This window comes from Nerophis ophidion, linkage group LG19, assembly GCF_033978795.1.
Source record: "Nerophis ophidion isolate RoL-2023_Sa linkage group LG19, RoL_Noph_v1.0, whole genome shotgun sequence".
Classification (NCBI taxonomy): Eukaryota; Metazoa; Chordata; class Actinopteri; order Syngnathiformes; family Syngnathidae; genus Nerophis; species Nerophis ophidion.
In genome coordinates this window covers 40,715,526-40,740,971 of record NC_084629.1, presented here as the reverse complement: position 1 = coordinate 40,740,971, position 25,446 = coordinate 40,715,526, and the positions used below count along the sequence as shown (strand labels likewise).

The following is a 25,446-nucleotide window of genomic DNA, read 5'->3' as shown; positions in this document are numbered from 1 at the left end:
TGTTTTTTAAATCTCGTTCGCAACCCATCAGTAGGGAGGAGGGTGGAGTGGTGAGGAGCGCTCACATTTTTTTTTTACATCGGAGTGATTCGCTTAATTTGGTGAAGTATCGATACATCACACCAGTATCGATACGATACCGATACTATCGATACTTTGTATCGATACGCCCAACCCTAGTGGAGGGTTACTTCCTGCCCCCAAAATGGCGCTCGCTGCAAACTTCACCTGCCCATCCTGTCTCTGCTGAGAAGAAACTCGCAAAATCTTCTCATCCTCACACTTTGCAAACTTCATAATAAGGTGAGTCTTTTATCAAGTTATAATCAATGGAATTCCAAAATCACAATCAGGTCGCCAATTTTATGTTAGCATCTGTTTTAGCATAGGCGCTAACCGCTAGCTGCTATTCCTCCATACAGCTGCCATGTAGGATTAACTTTCAGGTGTGTTGTTTTGCCCTCCATTACTCACCTTTTATTCTCTTATGATCATCCGACCCATTTATAGGCAACAAAGGGCTTTGCAATGCTAATATTCTTTAGCCACTTTGTGGATGCTTTTTCGAGTTGTTACATTTCCTCTGTGGGCTCTTCTTTACTACGCAGGTGTGTGTATTTGGGTTAATTCAGGGGTCTCAAACTTAATTTACCTGGGGGCCACTGGATGCAGAAACTGGGTGAGGCTGGGCCGCGAGAAAAGATTTCTTAAAAGATCTAACATGCACTTTTTAAAGGGGAACATTATCACAATTTCCAAAGGGTTAAAAACAATAAAAATCAGTTCCCAGTGGCTTGTTGTATTTTTTGAAGTTTTTTTCAAAATGTTACCGGTCTCGGAATATCCCTAAATAAAGCTTTAAAGTGCCTTATTTTCGGCTCTCTGCGAAGACACTGGCCATTTCCCTGTGACGTCACACAGTGCTGCCAATGTAAACAAACAACGGGAATACCACAGCAAGATATAGCGACATTAGCTCGGATTCAAACTCGGATTTCAGCGACTTAAGCGATTCAACAGATTACGCATGTATTGAAACTAGGGGTGGGCAAATTAATGCGTTAATTACGCGTTAACTCATCAATCTATTAACGCCGACAATTATTTTATCGCACATTTGCGTATGTTGTTTACATGCTTTTATTTTGTTAACGCCTTTTCTTAACAAGGTGGCGTCGCCCGGCGTGGAGGGGCTCTTGGTAAAGATGGAACATTTGGCAAAAATACCGGACAATTCTGCAAATTTCATGGCTGGCTTACAGCGTGGTCACTCCGGGATCACTTACGACCGCCAGACAATTTTGGATGTGGATAGATCGGGCCGTTTTGGACTGAATGAGGCGTGCTTGCTAGCATGGGAATACTTTGCCAGCTACATCCAGCGGCCAGTGAAGCAGCGGAGTATATGTGTTGTCTGTCTATTTATGAATAATGCAGACCAGGAGTGTTGGCTGAGTTCTTAACGTTTACTTTCAGAGCGTGCATATCACAACATACAAGATGCCGTCATGGCGACACAACCTATACCGGGCTACCGCGCATGCTCCTCACTCCTGTTGCATGCTGGGTAGGGTAGTTCTTTTTTTCCCTGGCTCATAACATCACAATATAGTACCATGTATATGCTTTCAGTTTATCAAAGCACCAAGCAAACAGTCGGAAAATTCCCATCATATCAATTCCTAGATATGGTCATAATTATTTTAAGTGCACTACGCAGAATAAACACAACATTATTAATATTGCTACTACGGATAATTTGATCCAAAATTCCCTAAAACAGCCCACTACCTATAATATAGGTTTTTTAAACATAAGACCCTGATAAAACAAAATGTTTCTGCTGTTACCTCAGAAATTGCCTGTTCAGATGTTATGATTGTGGCTCAGAGATTTGTATGTAGATTATATTTATTTTCCATAACAAACAGGATAACTTAAATAGTGGCAATAAGCTTAAATGTTTGTATTTACATTTTTGGAGTTGATTTTCACAAAATATGCTATTTAACTGCTACTGTTTAACAAGGACTGATTTAAATTGTGTTTGCACAACAAATGTTTTGGCGCTTTTGTTCATGTGGGAGAATATTCCAATAAAGGTGCACTACACACTACTTTTGAATTCATTATTGGGCTTTGCGTATACAATGCAGTTAATCGCGATTAATCAGAGAAATAGTGCGATTAACTTCGATTAAAATTTTTAATCGTTGCCCAGCCCTAATTGAAACAGATGGTCGGAGAATGAAAATATTGAAGAAGAAACTGAAGCTATTGATGCTATTCATAGCCATAGCATGGCCGAATAGCTGCGTTAGCATCGCCGGTAAAATGTGCGGACCAAACGATCAGGACTTTCGCATCTTTTGACACTGGAGCAACTTAAATCCGTCGATTTGTGTTTTTTTCGCATTAAATGTGGGTGGAAGGAAACGTAATATAGTTGCAAATATATCTGCAGGTTATCCATACATCTCTGTGCCATGTCTGCTTTAGCACTGCCGGTAAATAGCATGTTAGCATCGATTAGCGTAGCATGTTAGCATCGATTAGCTGGCAGTCAACATCAACAAAACTCACCTTTGTGATTTCGTTGACTATCGTTGCAAATGCATCTGCAGGTTATCCATACATCTCTGTGCCATGTCTGTCTTAGCATCGCCAGTAAAATGTGGAGACACTCTGGCACATTCAATGGGGGTCTTGTGGCAGATTTCTTGCTAGTGGTGCAACTTGAATCCCTCCCTGTTAGTGTTGTTACACCCTCCGACAACACACCGACGAGGCATGATGTCTCCAAGGTTCCGAAAAATAGTCGAAAAAACGGAAAATAACAGAGCTGAGACCCGGTAAATAGCATGTTAGCATCGATTCGCGTAGCATGTTAGCATCGATTAGCTGGCAGTCAACATCAACAAAACTCAACTTTGTGATTTCGTTGACTATCATTGCAAATGCATCTGCAGGTTATCCATACATCTCTGTGCCATGTCTGTCTTAGCATCGCCGGTCAAATGTGGAGACACTCCGGCACATTCAATGGGGGTCTGGCGGCAGACACTTTGGCATCTTGGGGCCAGTGGTGCAACTTGAATCCCTCCCTGTTAGTGTTGTTACACCCTCCGACAACACACCGTTGAGGCATGATGTCTCCAAGGTTCCAAAAAATAGTCAAAAAAACGGAAAATAACAGAGCTGAGACCCGGTGTTTGTAATGTGTTGAAAATGAAAATGGTGGGTGTGTTACCTCGGCGACGTCACATTCTGACGTCATCGCCTCCAGCGCGGTTAACAGAAAGGCGTTTAATTCGCCAAAATTCCCCCATTTAGAGTTCGGAAATCGGTTAAAAAAATAGATGGTCTTTTTTTTGCACCATCAAGGTATATATTGACGCTTACATAGGTCTGCTGATAATGTTCCCCTTTAATGAATTGATGAAGGTGGACCCCGACTTAATCAAGTTGAAAAATGTATTGGGGTGTTACCATTTAGTGCTCAATTGTAGGGAGTATGTACTGTACTGTGCAATCTACTAATAAAAGTATCAATCAATCAATCAAAAGCAATATCATACAGATACCAATATTTTGGTACCGGTACCAAAATTATTTCAATACTTTTCGATACTTTTCTAAATAAAGGAGACTACAAAAAATGGCATTATTGGCTTTATTTTAACAAAAAAATCTTAAGATACTTTAAACATATGTTTTTTATTGCAAGTTTGTCATTAAATAAAATAGTAAACATACAAGACAACTTGTCTTTTAGTAGTAAGTAAACAAACTAAGGCTCCTAATTTAGCTGCTGACATATGCAGTAACATATTTTGTCATTTTCCATTCTATTATTTTGTCAACAGTATTAAAGACAAGCGGTATAAAATTAATTATTAATCTACACGTTCATTTACCGTTAATCTCTCTTACTTTCTTTTTTAACATGTTCTGTTAAAATGTAATAATCACGTATTCTTCTGTTGTTCACCTTCTTTGAATGGCTTTCCCGCCCTGTCAACCATCTCCCTCACCATGTAGCTCGCTTTGGGTTGCTTTCTTGAAGAAATCTTCTTGCCTCAGTAGACTGGTTTTAAAATGTGCAACCCGGTTCACTTTCTCACCTTCCTGGTATTTTGCATCCTCCTCAGCTTGTCTAGTTGGATAATGACGTTTCAAATTGTATTCCTTGTGCACTTTCTCTGTGCAAATAAGACACGTTTGGAGCCAAATAACAAAAATCATCTCTGTCTGGAGCCAACGGGGGTGGGGTTCGGGGGGCTGTATATTGTAGCATCCCGGAAGAGTTAGTGCTGCAAGGGGTACTGGGTATTGTTCTGTTGTGTTACGGTGCGGATGTTCTCCCGAAATGTGTTTGTCATTCTTGTTTGGTGTGGGTTCACAGTGAGGCGCGTATTTGTAACAGTGTTAAAGTTGTTTATACGGCCACCCTCGGTGTGACCTGTATGGCTGTCGACCAAGTATGCATTGCATTCACTCGTGTGTGTCCACAGAAGCCAAATCCAACATGTGACTGAGCTGGCACGCTGTTAGTACAGGTTGGAGAGGACGCTAAAGGCAGCGCCATCACGGCACGCCCTAACTCGGGAGTCTCCCGGAAAAATCGGGAGGGTCGGCAGGTATGACACTGACAAGTGCCATTAATATAAAACGTGCGTAAAATTTTCGTATTAAATGACGTCTCGCGGGCCGCGTGTTTGAGACCCCTGCTTTAATTGATGAACTCTGCTTGATTGTTTATCAACTTTGAACGTTTGGACAAGTACTTGAATTGAATCATGATACATTGAGTTTCTAATAATGACTTTTATTATGAAACTAGTTTATATAAGTGCACTTGTCATTGAGCCATGATTGAGTTTTATCACTTTAGATAAGAAATTGTATCAGAAATGTATTATGAATGTTCATTTTAATTGGAATCGTGATTGTATATTAATCAAGATGGTTAATTATGTCATATCAATTAGTTTATTAGAAATGTATTAGGAATGTTCATTTTGATTGGACTCAGTCCATCCATCCATTTTCTACCACTTATTCCCTTTCGGGGTCGCGGTGGGCGCTGGCGCCTATCTCAGCTACAATCGAGCGGAAGGGAGGGTACACCCTGGACAAGTCGCTACCTCATCGCAGGGCCAACACAGATAGACAGACAACATTCACACTCAAGATTGTATATTAATCAATATGGTTAAATTATGTCATCGATTGAGGGATGCACCGAAATGAAACATTTGTGGCCAAAGCCGAAGCCGAATAACATTTAGACGCTTGGCCGAAGGCCGAATACCGAATAATGAATGCAGTTTTTCACAATTTTTTTTATATTGCATAAATAGCCTAGAATACACATTTAGACATGTTTTTCAAATAAAGTATTTTTTGTATTGAATATTGACATTTTTTTAATATTCCAGTAGCCTTTGCTTTTCAAAAAAAGCACAACGTTTTTCATTTATATTAGGCCTTCAAACAAAACATGCATTCCAAAAAAAAAATAAAGTGCATCAAAGTGGATAAACCCACAACAAATTAATTATTGTCCTTTCGGCAAAAGTCTTCTTAGCCACAGTAGATATGCTAATAATGTAAACAGAAGGCTCAAGTAAATCTCAATTTAGTGCGTGCTTGTAACCTCATACACTTATACAGGTAGCCTACACAACAGGCTAATAATGTAAACAGAGGCCCCACTAAATCTCAATAAGTGTGTGCTTGTAACCTCATACACTTATACAGGTAGCCTACACAACAGGCTAATAATGTAAACAGAAGGCTCAAGTAAATCTCAATAAGTGTGTGCTTGTAACCTCATACACTTATACAGGTAGCCTACACAACAGGCTAATAATGTAAACAGTAGACTCAAGTAAATCTCAATTAAGTGTGTGCTTGTAACCTCATACACTTATACAGGTACACAACATATCCCAACGTCACCGCACGTTGGTTGATTGCGTCACCGCGTCAAAAAATTGCGTCACACGCCACTATTCGGCCTTGTTCTTAACTCATTCCACCGGAGGCCGAAAGTGGCTTTTTTTGCCATATTCGGTTACCGATTAATCGGTGCATCCCTATTTATTAGTACAAAAAATGAGTCATCCCGGACAATCTAATGCTTACATTATGCTTTCAAGTACATATATAATTTACTGTGCTATTGAAGAGGTAACAAGGTTACTCACTTTGTTTTTGGGACTTTTAGGTCAGGTTTTTTTCCCGTGAAGGAATACCCGGCGCCCCAAACAACTTGAGCTCCATATCCACCTTCAACTCAACTCAACAAACGGCGAGCTAAACAACTCTGTGGTAGGACAAGCATTTTTTTTCCTCCTCCGCCATGAACCTTTTGGTTTACTTTTGTTTTTGGAACTGAACTTTTAGACTGAGGCGAAAGTCGTTGCATTCGTGTACCTTTTTGAACTGAACTGTGGACCGGTACTGAAAAGGAAACAGGACTCTATCTTGTATTTTTGCTTTAAGCCTTTTTTTTAAATTTTTCTATTGTGTCATCTGTGGCATTTATATTCTTGTGTCAATACATTGAATGCAGTAGAAACCAAAGTAAGTAGTTGTCGTCATCTTTCATCCCTCAGGCTCCTCGACCAACCATCTTCTGTCACATGCTTTACACTCTTAACCCGCCGAGCCATGCTAGCGTTACACATTTCAAAACCTCCAAAATTGGTCATGAAAAATAGGCCAGTTCATTTTTGGAGCACAATTCGTACACAGTGCAACTTAAAGTGCTCTACAGAAACACGACACGGCACATGTAATGTACATGGTTAAGACTTGCGAGTGGACACGGCACATGTAATGTACATGGTTAAGACTTGCGAGTGGACACGGCACATGTAATGTACATGGTTAAGACTTGCGAGTGGACACGGCATATGTAATGTACATGGTTAAGACTTGCGAGTGGACACGGCACATGTAATGTACATGGTTAAGACTTGCGAGTGGACACGGCATATGTAATGTACATGGTTAAGACTTGCGAGTGGACACGGCACATGTAATGTACATGGTTAAGACTTGCGAGTGGACACGGCACATGTAATGTACATGGTTAAGACTTGCGAGTGGACACGGCACATGTAATGTACATGGTTAAGACTTCCGAGTCGACACGGCACATGTAATGTACATGGTTAAGACTTGCGAGTCGACACGGCACATGTAATGTACATAGTTAAGACTTCCGGGTGGACACGGCACATGTAATGTACATGGTTAAGACTTGCGAGTGGACACGGCACATGTAATGTACATGGTTAAGACTTGCGAGTGGACACGGCATATGTAATGTACATGGTTAAGACTTGCGAGTGGACACGGCACATGTAATGTACATGGTTAAGACTTGCGAGTGGACACGGCATATGTAATGTACATGGTTAAGACTTGCGAATGGACACGGCACATGTAATGTACATGGTTAAGACTTGCGAGTCGACACGGCACATGTAATGTACATGGTTAAGACTTGCGAGTGGACACGGCACATGTAATGTACATGGTTAAGACTTGCGAGTCGACACGGCATATGTAATGTACATGGTTAAGACTTCAGAGTCGACACGGCATATGTAATGTACATGGTTAAGACTTCAGAGTCGACACGGCATATGTAATGTACATGGTTAAGACTTCCGAGTGGACACGGCACATGTAATGTACATGGTTAAGACTTCCGAGTCGACACGGCATATGTAATGTACATGGTTAAGACTTCAGAGTCGACACGGCATATGTAATGTACATGGTTAAGACTTGAGAGTCGACACGGCACATGTAATGTACATGGTTAAGACTTGAGAGTCGACATGGCACATGTAATGTACATGGTTAAGACTTGCGAGTGGACACGGCACATGTAATGTACATGGTTAAGACTTGCGAATGGACACGGCACATGTAATGTACATGGTTAAGACTTGAGAGTCGACACGGCATATGTAATGTACATGGTTAAGACTTGCGAGTCGACACGGCACATGTAATGTACATGGTTAAGACTTGCGAGTCGACACGGCACATGTAATGTACATGGTTAAGACTTGAGAGTCGACACGGCACATGTAATGTACATGGTTAAGACTTGCGAATGGACATGGCATATGTAATGTACATGGTTAAGACTTGCGAATGGACACGGCACATGTAATGTACATGGTTAAGACTTCCGAGTCGACACGGCATATGTAATGTACATGGTTAAGACTTCAGAGTCGACACGGCATATGTAATGTACATGGTTAAGACTTCCGAGTGGACACGGCACATCTAATGTACATGGTTAAGACTTCCGAGTCGACACGGCATATGTAATGTACATGGTTAAGACTTGCGAGTCGACACGGCACATGTAATGTACATGGTTAAGACTTGCGAGTCGACACGGCACATGTAATGTACATGGTTAAGACTTGAGAGTCGACACGGCACATGTAATGTACATGGTTAAGACTTGCGAATGGACATGGCATATGTAATGTACATGGTTAAGACTTGCGAATGGACACGGCACATGTAATGTACATGGTTAAGACTTCCGAGTCGACACGGCACATGTAATGTACATGGTTAAGACTTGCGAATGGACACGGCACATGTAATGTACATGGTTAAGACTTGCGAATGGACACGGCACATGTAATGTACATGGTTAAGACTTGCGAGTGGACACGGCACATGTAATGTACATGGTTAAGACTTGCGAATGGACACGGCACATGTAATGTACATGGTTAAGACTTGCGAGTGGACACGGCACATGTAATGTACATGGTTAAGACTTGAGAGTCGACACGGCACATGTAATGTACATGGTTAAGACTTGCGAATGGACACGGCACATGTAATGTACATGGTTAAGACTTGCGAATGGACACGGCATATGTAATGTACATGGTTAAGACTTCAGAGTCGACACGGCATATGTAATGTACATGGTTAAGACTTCAGAGTCGACACGGCATATGTAATGTACATGGTTAAGACTTCCGAGTGGACACTGCATATGTAATGTTCATGGTTAAGACTTGCGAGTGGACACGGCACATGTAATGTACATGGTTAAGACTTGAGAGTCGACACGGCACATGTAATGTACATGGTTAAGACTTGCGAATGGACACGGCACATGTAATGTACATGGTTAAGACTTGCGAATGGACACGGCACATGTAATGTACATGGTTAAGACTTGCGAGTGGACACGGCACATGTAATGTACATGGTTAAGACTTGCGAGTGGACACGGCACATGTAATGTACATGGTTAAGACTTGCGAGTGGACACGGCACATGTAATGTACATGGTTAAGACTTGCGAGTTGACACGGCACATGTAATGTACATGGTTAAGACTTGCGAGTGGACACGGCACATGTAATGTTAAATTATGTACAGGCTTCCACGTGCATCATGAAGTGTTGCACTTAAATAGCTCTGACATTTTTTTTCAATGTACATACCAAATGATTTATTGCAGGAATCAGTTTGAATCAAGAACTGTTTCTGAATAAATTTGTCACCCCAAGAATGGCTCCTCAAAAAGCAAAACAAGTCATTTTGAAACAGTTACAATCTTAAATTGTGATAAAAAATGATTACATGCGATGTGCAGAAACATTAAAAATGCGTAATCACACGTGTGATTAACACTGCCAAAGGTCTTTGGCGTGACCAACAAAGCAACTGGCAGCTGCTGCCACCACTGCTGAAAGATGAATAATACATTCTCAGATGCAACTGTCTTGTGAGACAATTTTAGTAACATCTCATGTAAACATTTCAAGTCGTCAAGAATATATTCTTCAAACACGTACACGTGTGTGTGAGCTTTAATGGAATAACTCTGGTCACTAAGACATGAGCAATAATGGAATAACTCTGGTCACTAAGACATGAGCAATAATGGAATAACTCCGGTCACTAAGACATGAGCAATAATGGAATAACTCTGGTCACTAAGACATGAGCAATAATGGAATAACTCTGGTCACTAAGACATGAGCAATAATGGAATAACTCTGGTCACTAAGACATGAGCATTAAAAGTGTCTTAGGTGACGTACAAAAAACATTCCATTAAGTTTGCTGATGCAGGGAAAAAGAAAAAGCACAATTTCAGCAGGAAGTGTTAGCAAACCACGGAGAATGTCTCACGTCTGTTTGATTCCTGAGTGAAGAAACCCTTCCTCTCTCTCGCCAAATGTGTGCGTGTGTGTGTGTGTGTGTGTGTGTGTGTGTGTGTGTGTGTGTGTGTTGGGGGGGGGGGGGGGGGTCCAGGAAGATGCTGAGGGGGATGAAGAGCTTCCTCTCCATTAGCTGATTGAATTGGAATGCAGTCCTGCAGGCTGAGGATTGTTTGTCTCCAATGTCTGACACAATTGAGACGTAAATGCCTCCGTCAGAACCATAGGCTTACTTTGGCCGATGCAGGCCGGCCCTACAGTAGAACCATGCAGGCCAGCCCTACAGTAGAACCATGCAGGCCAGCCCTGCAATAGAACCATGCAGGCAGGCACTACAGTAGAACCATGCAGGCCGGCCCTGCACTAGAACCATGCAGGCCGGCATTACAGTAGAACCGTGCAGGCCGGATCCTACAGTAGAACCATGCAGGCCAGCCCTGCAATAGAACCATGCAGGCCAGCCCTGCACTAGAACCATGCAGGCCGGATCCTACAGTAGAACCATGCAGGCCAGCCCTGCAATAGAACCATGCAGGCCAGCCCTGCACTAGAACCATGCAGGCAGGCACTACAGTAGAACCATGCAGGCCAGCCCTGCAAAAGAACCATGCAGGCAGGCACTACAGTAGAACCATGCAGGCCAGCCCTGCACTAGAATAATGCAGGCCGGCACTACAGTAGAACCGTGCAGGCGGGCACTACAGTAGAACCATGCGACCGGTCCTACAGTAGGACCATGCAGGTGGACCCTACAGTAGAACCATGTGACCGGCCCTACACTAGAACCATGCAGGCCAACCCTGCACTAAAATAATGCAGGCCGGCACTACAGTAGAACCGTGCAGGCAGGCACTACAGTAGAACCATGCAGGTCAACACTGCACTAGAATAATGCAGGCCGGCACTACAGTAGAACCGTGCAGGCAGGCACTACAGTAGAACCATGCAGGCCAGCCCTGCACTAGAACCATGCAGGCCGGATCCTACAGTAGAACCATGCAGGCGAGCCCTACACTGGAACCATGCAGGCCAGCCCTGCAATAGAACCATGCAGGCAGGCACTACACTAGAACCATGCAGGCGGCCACTACAGTAGAACCATGCAGGCCAGCCCTGCACTAGAATAATGCAGGCCGGCACTACAGTAGAACCGTGCAGGCGGGCACTACAGTAGAACCATGCGACCGGTCCTACAGTAGGACCATGCAGGTGGACCCTACAGTAGAACCATGTGACCGGCCCTACACTAGAACCATGCAGGCCAACCCTGCACTAAAATAATGCAGGCCGGCACTACAGTAGAACCGTGCAGGCAGGCACTACAGTAGAACCATGCAGGCCAGCCCTGCACTAGAACCATGCAGGCCGGATCCTACAGTAGAACCATGCAGGCGAGCCCTACACTAGGACCATGCAGGCCGGCCCTACAGTAGAACCATGCAGTTGGCGAGGTGGACATGTGTCCTATGTTCTTGGTGAGCCGCACTGAAGGCTTCATGCAGCGTACTGTGCTGAAGTCACTGGCTGTCCAAGACTCAGTCAGCTCCACTGGGATCAAGCTTTCTAGACTAAATAATGAATAGTCACTTTCTGCACACTGGTAGTTCTGCAGTGTGAGAGCAGGAATAGAGGTGGGGAGGGTTCTAGAACCACATCAAGGTCACCTTTCTTCAGAACCCAGGTCAAGGACCGGGGTGTTCCTCTGTGACGTGTGAGTAGTCGTAATAGTAGTCATAGTCTGTGACGTGTGAGTAGTCGTAATAGTAGTCATAGTCTGTGACGTGTGAGTAGTCGTAATAGTAGTCATAGTCTGTGACGTGTGAGTAGTCGTAGTAGTAGTCGTAGTCTGTGACGTGTGAGTAGTCGTAGTAGTAGTTGTAGTCTGTGACGTGTGAGTAGTCGTAGTAGTAGTCGTAGTCTGTGACGTGTGAGTAGTCGTAGTAGTAGTCGTAGTCTGTGACGTGTGAGTAGTCGTAGTAGTAGTTGTAGTCTGTGACATGTGAGTAGTCGTAGTAGTAGTTGTAGTCTGTGACGTGTGAGTAGTCGTAGTAGTAGTCATAGTCAGTGACGTGTGAGTAGTCGTAGTAGTAGTCGTAGTCTGTGACGTGTGAGTAGTCTTAGTAGTAGTTGTAGTCTGTGACGTGTGAGTAGTCGTAGTAGTAGTCATAGTCTGTGACGTGTGAGTAGTCGTAGTAGTAGTCATAGTCTGTGACGTGTGAGTAGTCGTGGTAGTAGTCGTAGTCTGACGTGTGAGTAGTCGTAGTAGTAGTTGTAGTCTGTGACGTGTGAGTAGTCGTAGTAGTAGTCAGTGATGTGTGAGTAGTCGTAGTAGTAGTCATAGTCTGTGACGTGTGAGTAGTCGTAGTAGTAGTCAGTGATGTGTGAGTAGTCGTAGTAGTAGTCATAGTCTGTGACATGTGAGTAGTCGTAGTAGTAGTTGTAGTCTGTGACGTGTAAGTAGTCGTAGTAGTAGTCATAGTCTGTGACGTGTGAGTAGTCGTAGTAGTAGTCATAGTCTGTGACGTGTGAGTAGTCGTAGTAGTAGTCATAGTCAGTGACGTGTGAGTAGTCGTAGTAGTAGTTGTAGCCTGTGACGTGTGAGTAGTCGTAGTAGTAGTCATAGTCAGTGACGTGTGAGTAGTCGTAGTAGTAGTCGTAGTCTGTGACGTGTGAGTAGTCGTAGTAGTAGTCAGTGATGTGTGAGTAGTCGTAGTAGTAGTCAGTGATGTGTGAGTAGTCGTAGTAGTAGTCATAGTCTGTGACATGTGAGTAGTCGTAGTAGTAGTTGTAGTCCGTGACGTGTAAGTAGTCGTAGTAGTAGTCATAGTCTGTGACGTGTGAGTAGTCGTAGTAGTAGTCATAGTCTGTGACGTGTGAGTAGTCGTAGTAGTAGTCATAGTCAGTGACGTGTGAGTAGTCGTAGTAGTAGTTGTAGTCTGTGACGTGTGAGTAGTCGTAGTAGTAGTTGTAGTCTGTGACGTGTGAGTAGTCGTAGTAGTAGTCGTAGTCTGTGACGTGTGAGTAGTCGTAGTAGTAGTTGTAGTCTGTGACGTGTGAGTAGTCGTAGTAGTAGTCATAGTCTGTGACGTGTGAGTAGTCGTAGTAGTAGTTGTAGTCTGTGACGTGTGAGTAGTCGTAGTAGTAGTTGTAGTCTGTGACGTGTGAGTAGTCGTAGTAGTAGTTGTAGTCTGTGACGTGTGAGTAGTCGTAGTAGTAGTCATAATCTGTGACGTGTGAGTAGTCGTAGTAGTAGTTGTAGTCTGTGACGTGTGAGTAGTCGTAGTAGTAGACACAGTCTGTGACGTGTGAGTAGTCGTAGTAGTAGTTGTAGTCTGTGACGTGTGAGTAGTCGTAGTAGTAGTCATAGTCAGTGACGTGTGAGTAGTCGTAGTAGTAGTCGTAGTCTGTGACGTGTGAGTAGTCGTAGTAGTAGTTGTAGTCTGTGACGTGTGAGTAGTCGTAGTAGTAGTTGTAGTCTGTGACGTGTGAGTAGTCGTAGTAGTAGTCATAGTCTGTGACGTGTGAGTAGTCGTAGTAGTAGTTGTAGTCTGTGACGTGTGAGTAGTCGTAGTAGTAGTCATAGTCTGTGACGTGTGAGTAGTCGTAGTAGTAGTTGTAGTCTGTGACGTGTGAGTAGTCGTAGTAGTAGTCATAGTCAGTGACGTGTGAGTAGTCGTAGTAGTAGTCGTAGTCTGTGACGTGTGAGTAGTCGTAGTAGTAGTTGTAGTCTGTGACATGTGAGTAGTCATAGTAGTAGTCATAGTCTGTGACGTGTGAGTAGTCGTAGTAGTAGTCATAGTCTGTGACGTGTGAGTAGTCGTAGTAGTAGTCATAGTCTGTGACGTGTGAGTAGTCGTAGTAGTAGTCATAGTCTGTGACGTGTGAGTAGTCGTAGTCATAGTCTGTGACGTGTGAGTAGTCGTAGTAGTAGTCATAGTCTGTGACACGTGAGTAGTCGTAGTAGTAGTTGTAGTCTGTGACGTGTAAGTAGTCGTAGTAGTAGTCAGTGATGTGTGAGTAGTCGTAGTAGTAGTCATAGTCTGTGACATGTGAGTAGTCGTAGTAGTAGTTGTAGTCTGTGACGTGTAAGTAGTCGTAGTAGTAGTCATAGTCTGTGACGTGTGAGTAGTCGTAGTAGTAGTCATAGTCTGTGACGTGTGAGTAGTCGTAGTAGTAGTCATAGTCAGTGACGTGTGAGTAGTCGTAGTAGTAGTTGTAGTCTGTGACGTGTGAGTAGTCGTAGTAGTAGTCATAGTCAGTGACGTGTGAGTAGTCGTAGTAGTAGTCGTAGTCTGTGACGTGTGAGTAGTCGTAGTAGTAGTTGTAGTCTGTGACGTGTGAGTAGTCGTAGTAGTAGTCATAGTCTGTGACGTGTGAGTAGTCGTAGTAGTAGTCATAGTCAGTGACGTGTGAGTAGTCGTAGTATTAGTTGTAGTCTGTGACGTGTGAGTAGTCGTAGTAGTAGTCATAGTCTGTGACGTGTGAGTAGTCGTAGTAGTAGTCATAGTCTGTGACGTGTGAGTAGTCGTAGTAGTAGTTGTAGTCTGTGACGTGTGAGTAGTCGTAGTAGTAGTCATAGTCTGTGACGTGTGAGTAGTCGTAGTAGTAGTTGTAGTCTGTGACGTGTGAGTAGTCGTAGTAGTAGTCATAGTCAGTGACGTGTGAGTAGTCGTAGTAGTAGTCGTAGTCTGTGACGAGTGAGTAGTCGTAGTAGTAGTTGTAGTCTGTGACGTGTGAGTAGTCGTAGTAGTAGTCTGTGACGTGTGAGTAGTCGTAGTAGTAGTTGTAGTCTGTGACGTGTGAGTAGTCGTAGTAGTAGTCATAGTCAGTGACGTGTGAGTAGTCGTAGTAGTAGTTGTAGTCTGTGACGTGTGAGTAGTCGTAGTAGTAGTCATAGTCAGTGACGTGTGAGTAGTCGTAGTAGTAGTCGTAGTCTGTGACGTGTGAGTAGTCGTAGTAGTAGTTGTAGTCTGTGACGTGTGAGTAGTCGTAGTAGTAGTCATAGTCTGTGACGTGTGAGTAGTCGTAGTAGTAGTCATAGTCAGTGACGTGTGAGTAGTCGTAGTAGTAGTCGTAGTCTGTGACGTGTGAGTAGTCGTAGTAGTAGTTGTAGTCTGTGACGTGTGAGTAGTCGTAGTAGTAGTCATAGTCTGTGACGTGTGAGTAGTCGTAGTAGTAGTCATAGTCTGTGACGTGTGAGTAGTCGTAGTAGTAGTTGTAGTCTGTGACGTGTGAGTAGTCGTAGTAGTAGTTGTAGTCTGTGACGTGTGAGTAGTCGTAGTAGTAGTCATAGTCTGTGACGTGTGAGTAGTCGTAGTAGTAGTCATAGTCTGTGACACGTGAGTAGTCGTAGTAGTAGTTGTAGTCTGTGACGTGTAAGTAGTCGTAGTAGTAGTCATAGTCTGTGACGTGTGAGTAGTCGTAGTAGTAGTTGTAGTCTGTGACGTGTGAGTAGTCGTAATAGTAGTCATAGTCTGTGACGTGTGAGTAGTCGTAATAGTAGTCATAGTCTGTGACGTGTGAGTAGTCGTAGTAGTAGTCGTAGTCTGTGACGTGTGAGTAGTCGTAGTAGTAGTTGTAGTCTGTGACGTGTGAGTAGTCGTAGTAGTAGTCGTAGTCTGTGACGTGTGAGTAGTCGTAGTAGTAGTCGTAGTCTGTGACGTGTGAGTAGTCGTAGTAGTAGTTGTAGTCTGTGACATGTGAGTAGTCGTAGTAGTAGTTGTAGTCTGTGACGTGTGAGTAGTCGTAGTAGTAGTCATAGTCAGTGACGTGTGAGTAGTCGTAGTAGTAGTCGTAGTCTGTGACGTGTGAGTAGTCTTAGTAGTAGTTGTAGTCTGTGACGTGTGAGTAGTCGTAGTAGTAGTCATAGTCTGTGACGTGTGAGTAGTCGTAGTAGTAGTCATAGTCTGTGACGTGTGAGTAGTCGTGGTAGTAGTCGTAGTCTGACGTGTGAGTAGTCGTAGTAGTAGTTGTAGTCTGTGACGTGTGAGTAGTCGTAGTAGTAGTCAGTGATGTGTGAGTAGTCGTAGTAGTAGTCATAGTCTGTGACGTGTGAGTAGTCGTAGTAGTAGTCAGTGATGTGTGAGTAGTCGTAGTAGTAGTCATAGTCTGTGACATGTGAGTAGTCGTAGTAGTAGTTGTAGTCTGTGACGTGTAAGTAGTCGTAGTAGTAGTCATAGTCTGTGACGTGTGAGTAGTCGTAGTAGTAGTCATAGTCTGTGACGTGTGAGTAGTCGTAGTAGTAGTCATAGTCAGTGACGTGTGAGTAGTCGTAGTAGTAGTTGTAGCCTGTGACGTGTGAGTAGTCGTAGTAGTAGTCATAGTCAGTGACGTGTGAGTAGTCGTAGTAGTAGTCGTAGTCTGTGACGTGTGAGTAGTCGTAGTAGTAGTCAGTGATGTGTGAGTAGTCGTAGTAGTAGTCAGTGATGTGTGAGTAGTCGTAGTAGTAGTCATAGTCTGTGACATGTGAGTAGTCGTAGTAGTAGTTGTAGTCCGTGACGTGTAAGTAGTCGTAGTAGTAGTCATAGTCTGTGACGTGTGAGTAGTCGTAGTAGTAGTCATAGTCTGTGACGTGTGAGTAGTCGTAGTAGTAGTCATAGTCAGTGACGTGTGAGTAGTCGTAGTAGTAGTTGTAGTCTGTGACGTGTGAGTAGTCGTAGTAGTAGTTGTAGTCTGTGACGTGTGAGTAGTCGTAGTAGTAGTCGTAGTCTGTGACGTGTGAGTAGTCGTAGTAGTAGTTGTAGTCTGTGACGTGTGAGTAGTCGTAGTAGTAGTCATAGTCAGTGACGTGTGAGTAGTCGTAGTAGTAGTCGTAGTCTGTGACGTGTGAGTAGTCGTAGTAGTAGTTGTAGTCTGTGACATGTGAGTAGTCATAGTAGTAGTCATAGTCTGTGACGTGTGAGTAGTCGTAGTAGTAGTCATAGTCTGTGACGTGTGAGTAGTCGTAGTAGTAGTCATAGTCTGTGACGTGTGAGTAGTCGTAGTAGTAGTCATAGTCTGTGACGTGTGAGTAGTCGTAGTCATAGTCTGTGACGTGTGAGTAGTCGTAGTAGTAGTCATAGTCTGTGACACGTGAGTAGTCGTAGTAGTAGTTGTAGTCTGTGACGTGTAAGTAGTCGTAGTAGTAGTCAGTGATGTGTGAGTAGTCGTAGTAGTAGTCATAGTCTGTGACATGTGAGTAGTCGTAGTAGTAGTTGTAGTCTGTGACGTGTAAGTAGTCGTAGTAGTAGTCATAGTCTGTGACGTGTGAGTAGTCGTAGTAGTAGTCATAGTCTGTGACGTGTGAGTAGTCGTAGTAGTAGTCATAGTCAGTGACGTGTGAGTAGTCGTAGTAGTAGTTGTAGTCTGTGACGTGTGAGTAGTCGTAGTAGTAGTCATAGTCAGTGACGTGTGAGTAGTCGTAGTAGTAGTCGTAGTCTGTGACGTGTGAGTAGTCGTAGTAGTAGTTGTAGTCTGTGACGTGTGAGTAGTCGTAGTAGTAGTCATAGTCTGTGACGTGTGAGTAGTCGTAGTAGTAGTCATAGTCAGTGACGTGTGAGTAGTCGTAGTATTAGTTGTAGTCTGTGACGTGTGAGTAGTCGTAGTAGTAGTCATAGTCTGTGACGTGTGAGTAGTCGTAGTAGTAGTCATAGTCTGTGACGTGTGAGTAGTCGTAGTAGTAGTTGTAGTCTGTGACGTGTGAGTAGTCGTAGTAGTAGTCATAGTCTGTGACGTGTGAGTAGTCGTAGTAGTAGTTGTAGTCTGTGACGTGTGAGTAGTCGTAGTAGTAGTCATAGTCAGTGACGTGTGAGTAGTCGTAGTAGTAGTCGTAGTCTGTGACGAGTGAGTAGTCGTAGTAGTAGTTGTAGTCTGTGACGTGTGAGTAGTCGTAGTAGTAGTCTGTGACGTGTGAGTAGTCGTAGTAGTAGTTGTAGTCTGTGACGTGTGAGTAGTCGTAGTAGTAGTCATAGTCAGTGACGTGTGAGTAGTCGTAGTAGTAGTTGTAGTCTGTGACGTGTGAGTAGTCGTAGTAGTAGTCATAGTCAGTGACGTGTGAGTAGTCGTAGTAGTAGTCGTAGTCTGTGACGTGTGAGTAGTCGTAGTAGTAGTTGTAGTCTGTGACGTGTGAGTAGTCGTAGTAGTAGTCATAGTCTGTGACGTGTGAGTAGTCGTAGTAGTAGTCATAGTCAGTGACGTGTGAGTAGTCGTAGTAGTAGTCGTAGTCTGTGACGTGTGAGTAGTCGTAGTAGTAGTTGTAGTCTGTGACGTGTGAGTAGTCGTAGTAGTAGTCATAGTCTGTGACGTGTGAGTAGTCGTAGTAGTAGTCATAGTCTGTGACGTGTGAGTAGTCGTAGTAGTAGTTGTAGTCTGTGACGTGTGAGTAGTCGTAGTAGTAGTTGTAGTCTGTGACGTGTGAGTAGTCGTAGTAGTAGTCATAGTCTGTGACGTGTGAGTAGTCGTAGTAGTAGTCATAGTCTGTGACACGTGAGTAGTCGTAGTAGTAGTTGTAGTCTGTGACGTGTAAGTAGTCGTAGTAGTAGTCAGTGATGTGTGAGTAGTCGTAGTAGTAGTCATAGTCTGTGACATGTGAGTAGTCGTAGTAGTAGTTGTAGTCTGTGACGTGTAAGTAGTCGTAGTAGTAGTCATAGTCTGTGACGTGTGAGTAGTCGTAGTAGTAGTCATAGTCTGTGACGTGTGAGTAGTCGTAGTAGTAGTCATAGTCAGTGACGTGTGAGTAGTCGTAGTAGTAGTTGTAGTCTGTGACGTGTGAGTAGTCGTAGTAGTAGTCATAGTCAGTGACGTGTGAGTAGTCGTAGTAGTAGTCGTAGTCTGTGACGTGTGAGTAGTCATAGTAGTAGTTGTAGTCTGTGACGTGTGAGTAGTCGTAGTAGTAGTCATAGTCTGTGACGTGTGAGTAGTCGTAGTAGTAGTCATAGTCAGTGACGTGTGAGTAGTCGTAGTATTAGTTGTAGTCTGTGACGTGTGAGTAGTCGTAGTAGTAGTCATAGTCTGTGACGTGTGAGTAGTCGTAGTAGTAGTCATAGTCTGTGACGTGTGAGTAGTCGTAGTAGTAGTTGTAGTCTGTGACGTGTGAGTAGTCGTAGTAGTAGTCATAGTCTGTGACGTGTGAGTAGTCGTAGTAGTAGTTGTAGTCTGTGACGTGTGAGTAGTCGTAGTAGTAGTCATAGTCAGTGACGTGTGAGTAGTCGTAGTAGTAGTCGTAGTCTGTGACGAGTGAGTAGTCGTAGTAGTAGTTGTAGTCTGTGACGTGTGAGTAGTCGTAGTAGTAGTCGTAGTCTGTGACGAGTGAGTAGTCGTAGTAGTAGTTGTAGTCTGTGACGTGTGAGTAGTCGTAGTAGTAGTCTGTGACGTGTGAGTAGTCGTAGTAGTAGTTGTAGTCTGTGACGTGTGAGTAGTCGTAGTAGTAGTCATAGTCAGTGACGTGTGAGTAGTCGTAGTAGTAGTTGTAGTCTGTGACGTGTGAGTAGTCGTAGTAGTAGTCATAGTCAGTGACGTGTGAGTAGTCGTAGTAGTAGTCGTAGTCTGTGACGTGTGAGTAGTCGTAGTAGTAGTTGTAGTCTGTGACGTGTGAGTAGTCGTAGTAGTAGTCATAGTCTGTGACGTGTGAGTAGTCGTAGTAGTAGTTGTAGTCTGTGACGTGTGAGTAGTCGTAGTAGTAGTCATAGTCTGTGAGGTGTGAGTAGTCGTAGTAGTAGTTGTAGTCTGTGACGTGTGAGTAGTCGTAGTAGTAGTCATAGTCTGTGACGTGTGAGTAGTCGTAGTAGTAGTCATAGTCTGTGACGTGTGAGTAGTCGTAGTAGTAGTTGTAGTCTGTGACGTGTGAGTAGTCGTAGTAGTAGTCATAGTCTGTGACGTGTGAGTAGTCGTAGTAGTAGTTGTAGTCTGTGACGTGTGAGTAGTCGTAGTAGTAGTCATAGTCTGTGACGTGTGAGTAGTCGTAGTAGTAGTTGTAGTCTGTGACGTGTGAGTAGTCGTAGTAGTAGTCATAGTCTGTGACGTGTGAGTAGTCGTAGTAGTAGTCATAGTCTGTGACGTGTGAGTAGTCGTAGTAGTAGTTGTAGTCTGTGACGTGTGAGTAGTCGTAGTAGTAGTCATAGTCTGTGACGTGTGAGTAGTCGTAGTAGTAGTTGTAGTCTGTGACGTGTGAGTAGTCGTAGTAGTAGACATAGTCTGTGACATGTGAGTAGTCGTAGTAGTAGTTGTAGTCTGTGACGTGTGAGTAGTCATAGTAGTAGTCGTAGTCTGTGACGTGTGAGTAGTCGTAGTAGTAGTCATAGTCTGTGACGTGTGAGTAGTCGTAGTAGTAGTTGTAGTCTGTGACGTGTGAGTAGTCGTAGTAGTAGACATAGTCTGTGACGTGTGAGTAGTCGTAGTAGTAGACATAGTCTGTGACGTGTGAGTAGTCATAGTAGTAGTTGTAGTCTGTGACGTGTGAGTAGTCATAGTAGTAGTCGTAGTCTGTCACGTTTGTCCTCCTGCACAAACCACAAAAAAACTAAATAGTTATATTCATTTTCCATCTTTTGCCATTTTCAAACATGTTTGAAAAAGTTCCACGGAGCCACTTGGGCGGCGCTAAAGAGCCGCATGTGACGTCTCTATGCTTAACTATCCATTTTCTACCGCTTGTCCCTTTCGCGGTCGCTGGGGTCTATCTCAGCTGCATTCCAGCGGAAGGCGGTGTACACCCTGGACAAGTCACCACCTCATCACAGGGCCAACACAGATAGACAACATTGACACAGTAAAACCTTTTAGATTATACTAAAACTACTATTCTCATTAACAAAAATACTATAATACTATATTATTTAAAAACATACATTATACTATAATAAAATACTATATAATACTAAACTACATAATACAATACTGTATGATATAATACAGAATAATACTAAACTATGATAAACTACTAATACTAAATCCATCCATCCATCCATCCATCCATCATCTTCCGCTTATCCGAGGTCGGGTCGCGGGGGCAACAGCCTAAGCAGGGAAACCCAGACTTCCCTCTCCCCAGCCACTTCGTCTAGCTCTTCCCGGGGGATCCCGAGGCGTTCCCAGGCCAGCCGGGAGACATAGTCTTCCCAACGTGTCCTGGGTCTTCCCCGTGGCCTCCTACCGGTTGGACGTGCCCTAAACACCTCCCTAGGGAGGCGTTCGGGTGGCATCCTGACCAGATGCCCGAACCACCTCATCTGGCTCCTCTCGATGTGAAGGAGCAGCGGCTTTACTTTGAGTTCCTCCCGGATGGCAGAGCTTCTCACCCTATCTCTAAGGGAGAGCCCCGCCACACGGTCGAGGAAACTCATTTGGGCCGCTTGTACCCGTGATCTTATCCTTTCGGTCATGACCCAAAGCTCATGACCATAGGTGAGGATGGGAACGTAGATCGACCGGTAAATTGAGAGCTTTGCCTTCCGGCTCAGCTCCTTCTTCACCACAACGGATCGGTACAACGTCCGCATTACTGAAGATGCCGCACCGATCCGCCTGTCGATCTCACGATCCACTCTTCCCTCACTCGTGAACAAGACTCCTAGGTACTTGAACTCCTCCACTTGGGGGAGGGTCTCCTCCCCAACCCGGAGATGGCATTCCACCCTTTTCCGGGCGAGAACCATGGACTCGGACTTGGAGGTGCTGATTCTCATTCCGGTCGCTTCACACTCGGCTGCAAACCGATCCAGCAAGAGCTGAAGATCCCGGTCAGATGAAGCCATCAGGACCACATCATCTGCAAAAAGCAGAGACCTAATCCTGCGGTCACCAAACCGGAACCCCTCAACGCCTTGACTGCGCCTAGAAATTCTGTCCATAAAAGTTATGAACAGAATGGGTGACAAAGGACAGCCTTGGCGGAGTCCAACCCTCACTGGAAACGTGTCCGACTTACTGCCGGCAATGCGGACCAAGCTCTGGCACTGATCATACAGGGAGCGGACCGCCACAATAAGACAGTCCGATACCCCATACTCTCTGAGCACTCCCCACAGGACTTCACGAGGGACACGGTCGAATGCCTTCTCCAAGTCCACAAAGCACATGTTGACTGGTTGGGCAAACTCCCATGCACCCTCAAGAACCCTGCCGACAGTATAGAGCTGGTCCACAGTTCCATGACCAGGACGAAAACCACACTGTTCCTCCTGAATCCGAGGTTCGACTATCCGACGTAGCCTCCTCTCCAGTACACCTGAATAAACCTTACCGGGAAGGCTGAGGAGTGTGATCCCACGATAGTTGGAACACACCCTCCGTCCCCCTTCTTAAAGAGAGGAACCACCACCCCGGTCTGCCAATCCAGAGGTACCGCCCCCGAGTCCACGCGATGCTGCAAAGTCTTGTCAACCAAGACAGCCCCACAGCATCCAGAGCCTTAAGGAACTCCGGGCGGGTCTCGTCCACCCCTGGGGCCTTGCCACCGAGGAGCTTTTTAACTACCTCAGCGACCTCAGCCCCAGAAATAGGAGAGTCCACCACAGATTCCCCAGGCACTGCTTCCTCATAGGAAGACGTGTTGGTGGGATTGAGGAGGTATTCGAAGTATTCCTTCCACCTATCCACAACATCCGCAGTTGAGGTCAGCAGAACACCATCCGCACCATACACGGTGTTGATAGTGCACTGCTTCCCCTTCCTGAGGCGGCGGACGGTGGTCCAGAATCGCTTCGAAGCCGTCCGGAAGTCGTTTTCCATGGCTTCCCCGAACTCTTCCCATGTCCGAGTTTTTGCCTCCGCGACCGCTGAAGCTGCACACCGCTTGACCTGTCGGTACCTGTCCACTGCCTCCGGAGTCCTATGAGCCAAAAGGACCCGATAGGACTCCTTCTTCAGCTTGACGGCATCCCTCACCGCTGGTGTCCACCAAGGGGTTTTAGGATTGCCGCCACGACAGGCACCAACTACCTTGCGGCCACAGCTCCGATCTGCCGCCTCGACAATAGAGGTGCGGAACATGGTCCACTCGGACTCAATGTCCCGCACCTCCCTCGTGACATGTTCAAAGTTCTTCCGGAGGTGGGAATTGAAACGTTGTCTGACAGGAGACTCTGCCAGACGTTCCCAGCAGACCCTCACAATGCGTTTGGGCCTCCCAGGTCTGTCCGGCATCCTCCCCCACCATCGCAGCCAACTCACCACCAGGTGGTGATCGGTAGAAAGCTCCGCCCCTCTCTTCACCCGAGTGTCCAAAACATGAGGCCGCAAATCCGATGACACAACTACAAAGTCGATCATGGAACTGCGGCCTAGCGTGTCCTGGTGCCAAGTGCACATATGGACACCCTTATGTTTGAACATGGTGTTTGTTATGGACAAACTGTGACGAGCACAAAAGTCCAATAACAAAACACCACTCGGGTTCAGATCCGGGCGGCCATTCTGCCCAATCACGCCTCTCCAGGTTTCACTGTCGTTGCCAACATGAGCGTTGAAGTCCCCCAGTAGGACAAGGGAATCACCCGGGGGAGCACTTTCCAGTACTCCCTCGAGTGCTCCCAAAAAGGGTGGGTACTCTGAACTGCCGTTTGGTGCGTAAGCACAAACAACAGTCAGGACCCGTACCCCCACCCGAAGGCGGAGGGAGGCTACCCTTTCGTCCACCGGGTTGAACTCCAACGTACAGGCTTTGAGCCGGGGGGCAACGAGAATTGCCACCCCAGCCCGTCGCCTCTCACTGCCGGCAACGCCAGAGTGGAAGAGGGTCCAATCCCTCTCGAGAGAAGTGGTTCCAGAGCCCTTGCTGTGCGTCGAAGTGAGTCCGACTATATCCAGCCGAAATTTCTTGACTTCGCGCACTAGCTCAGGCTCTTTCCCCCCCAGTGACGTGACGTTCCACGTGCCAAGAGCTTGCTTCTGTAGCCGAGGATCGGACCGCCAAGTGCCCTGCCTTCGGCTTCCGCCCAGCTCACATTGCACCCGACCTCTATGGCCCCTGCTATGGGTGGTGAGCCCATTGGAGGGATGACCCACGTTGCCTCTTCGGGCTGTGCCCGGCCGGGCCCCATAGGGACACAGTGTGGCACATAAAAAACACAAGATACACTTACAATTAGTGCACCAAGCCAAAGAATCTCTCTTTTTCATGACAAAAACCTCCCTTTTTACAACCAGGCCAAATCCCATTGAGATCAAAGATCTCTTTTCCAAGGGAGACCTGGGCAGCAGCAAGGTTACATTCAAAAACAGTAAACAACACATAAAACATCACATTTACAACATTAAAACTTGCTCATATGACACATGTGGATACAGACAAGGTAGACTGCAATCCTTTCACAGAAGCTTTAAACTCATTTCATGTAACAAGGCTTTTAAGTTGAATATTCAATTGTAAGTTATTCCAGGCCTTTGGTGCTGAAAATAATAACCATAATAATGTTTTGTTTTTTTATTAAATGTGCTTTTCTTGATGGTATCCTTACATCACACTCAATTTTTTACTGCAAGCCATTGGTAAGCGCAGGGGTGAGAAGAGGTTTTAAAATGAATAACGCCTACTTACTTTTACCGCACGCCTTGAATACGCGCGGGAGTGAGAGGAGCTTTTAAATTAGTTAGCGCCCCAGCGGCTATTCAAGGAAATACAGTGTATATACTGTATGTGTGTGTGTGTGTGTGTGTGTGTGTGTGTGTGTGTGTGTGTGTGTGTGTGTGTGTGTGTGTGTGTGTGTATATATATATATATATATATATATATATATATATTAGGGGTGGGCAAATTAATGCGTTAATTACGAGTTAACTCATCAATCTATTACCGCCGACAATTATTTTATCGCACATTTGCATATGTTGTTTACATGCTTTTATTTTGTTAACGCCTTTTCTTATAAAGATGGCGGACCCCGGACGGGCTTCGGCGTCGAGGGGCTGTTGGTAAAGATGGAACATTTGGCAAAAATACCGGACAATTCTGCAAATTTCCTGGCTGGCTTACAGCATGGTCACTTCGGGATCACTTACGACCGCCAGACAATTCTGGATGTGGATAGATCGGGCCCTTTTGGACTGAATGAGGCGTGCTTGCTAGACCGGCTAGCTAGCATGGGAATACTTTGCCGGCTACATCCAGCGGCCTGTGAAGCAGCGGAGTATATGTGTTGTCTGTCTATTTATGAATAATGCAGACCAGGAGTGTTGGCTGAGTTCTTAACGTTTGCTTTCAGAGCGTGCATATCACAACATACAAGATGCCGTCATG

General features: G+C 45.0%; 1 protein-coding gene across 3 annotated transcripts in view; it reads left to right on the top strand.

Annotated features, from left to right (window-relative positions):
- The first annotated feature begins 201 nt into the window (after window positions 1-201).
- vwc2l (von Willebrand factor C domain containing 2 like) overlaps window positions 202-25,446 on the top strand; it is a 93,202-nt gene continuing 67,957 nt past the window's right edge. Inside the window, exons 1-3 of one of the 3 annotated variants that reach the window (XM_061878876.1) lie at window positions 203-303; window positions 4,515-4,640; window positions 6,233-6,336. The gene's annotated coding sequence lies outside the window, so the exon portion shown is untranslated. Of the gene's footprint in view, window positions 304-4,514; window positions 4,641-6,232; window positions 6,337-25,446 lie in introns of all 3 variants that reach the window. The other 2 variants (XM_061878875.1, XM_061878877.1) reach the window with 2 other exon arrangements.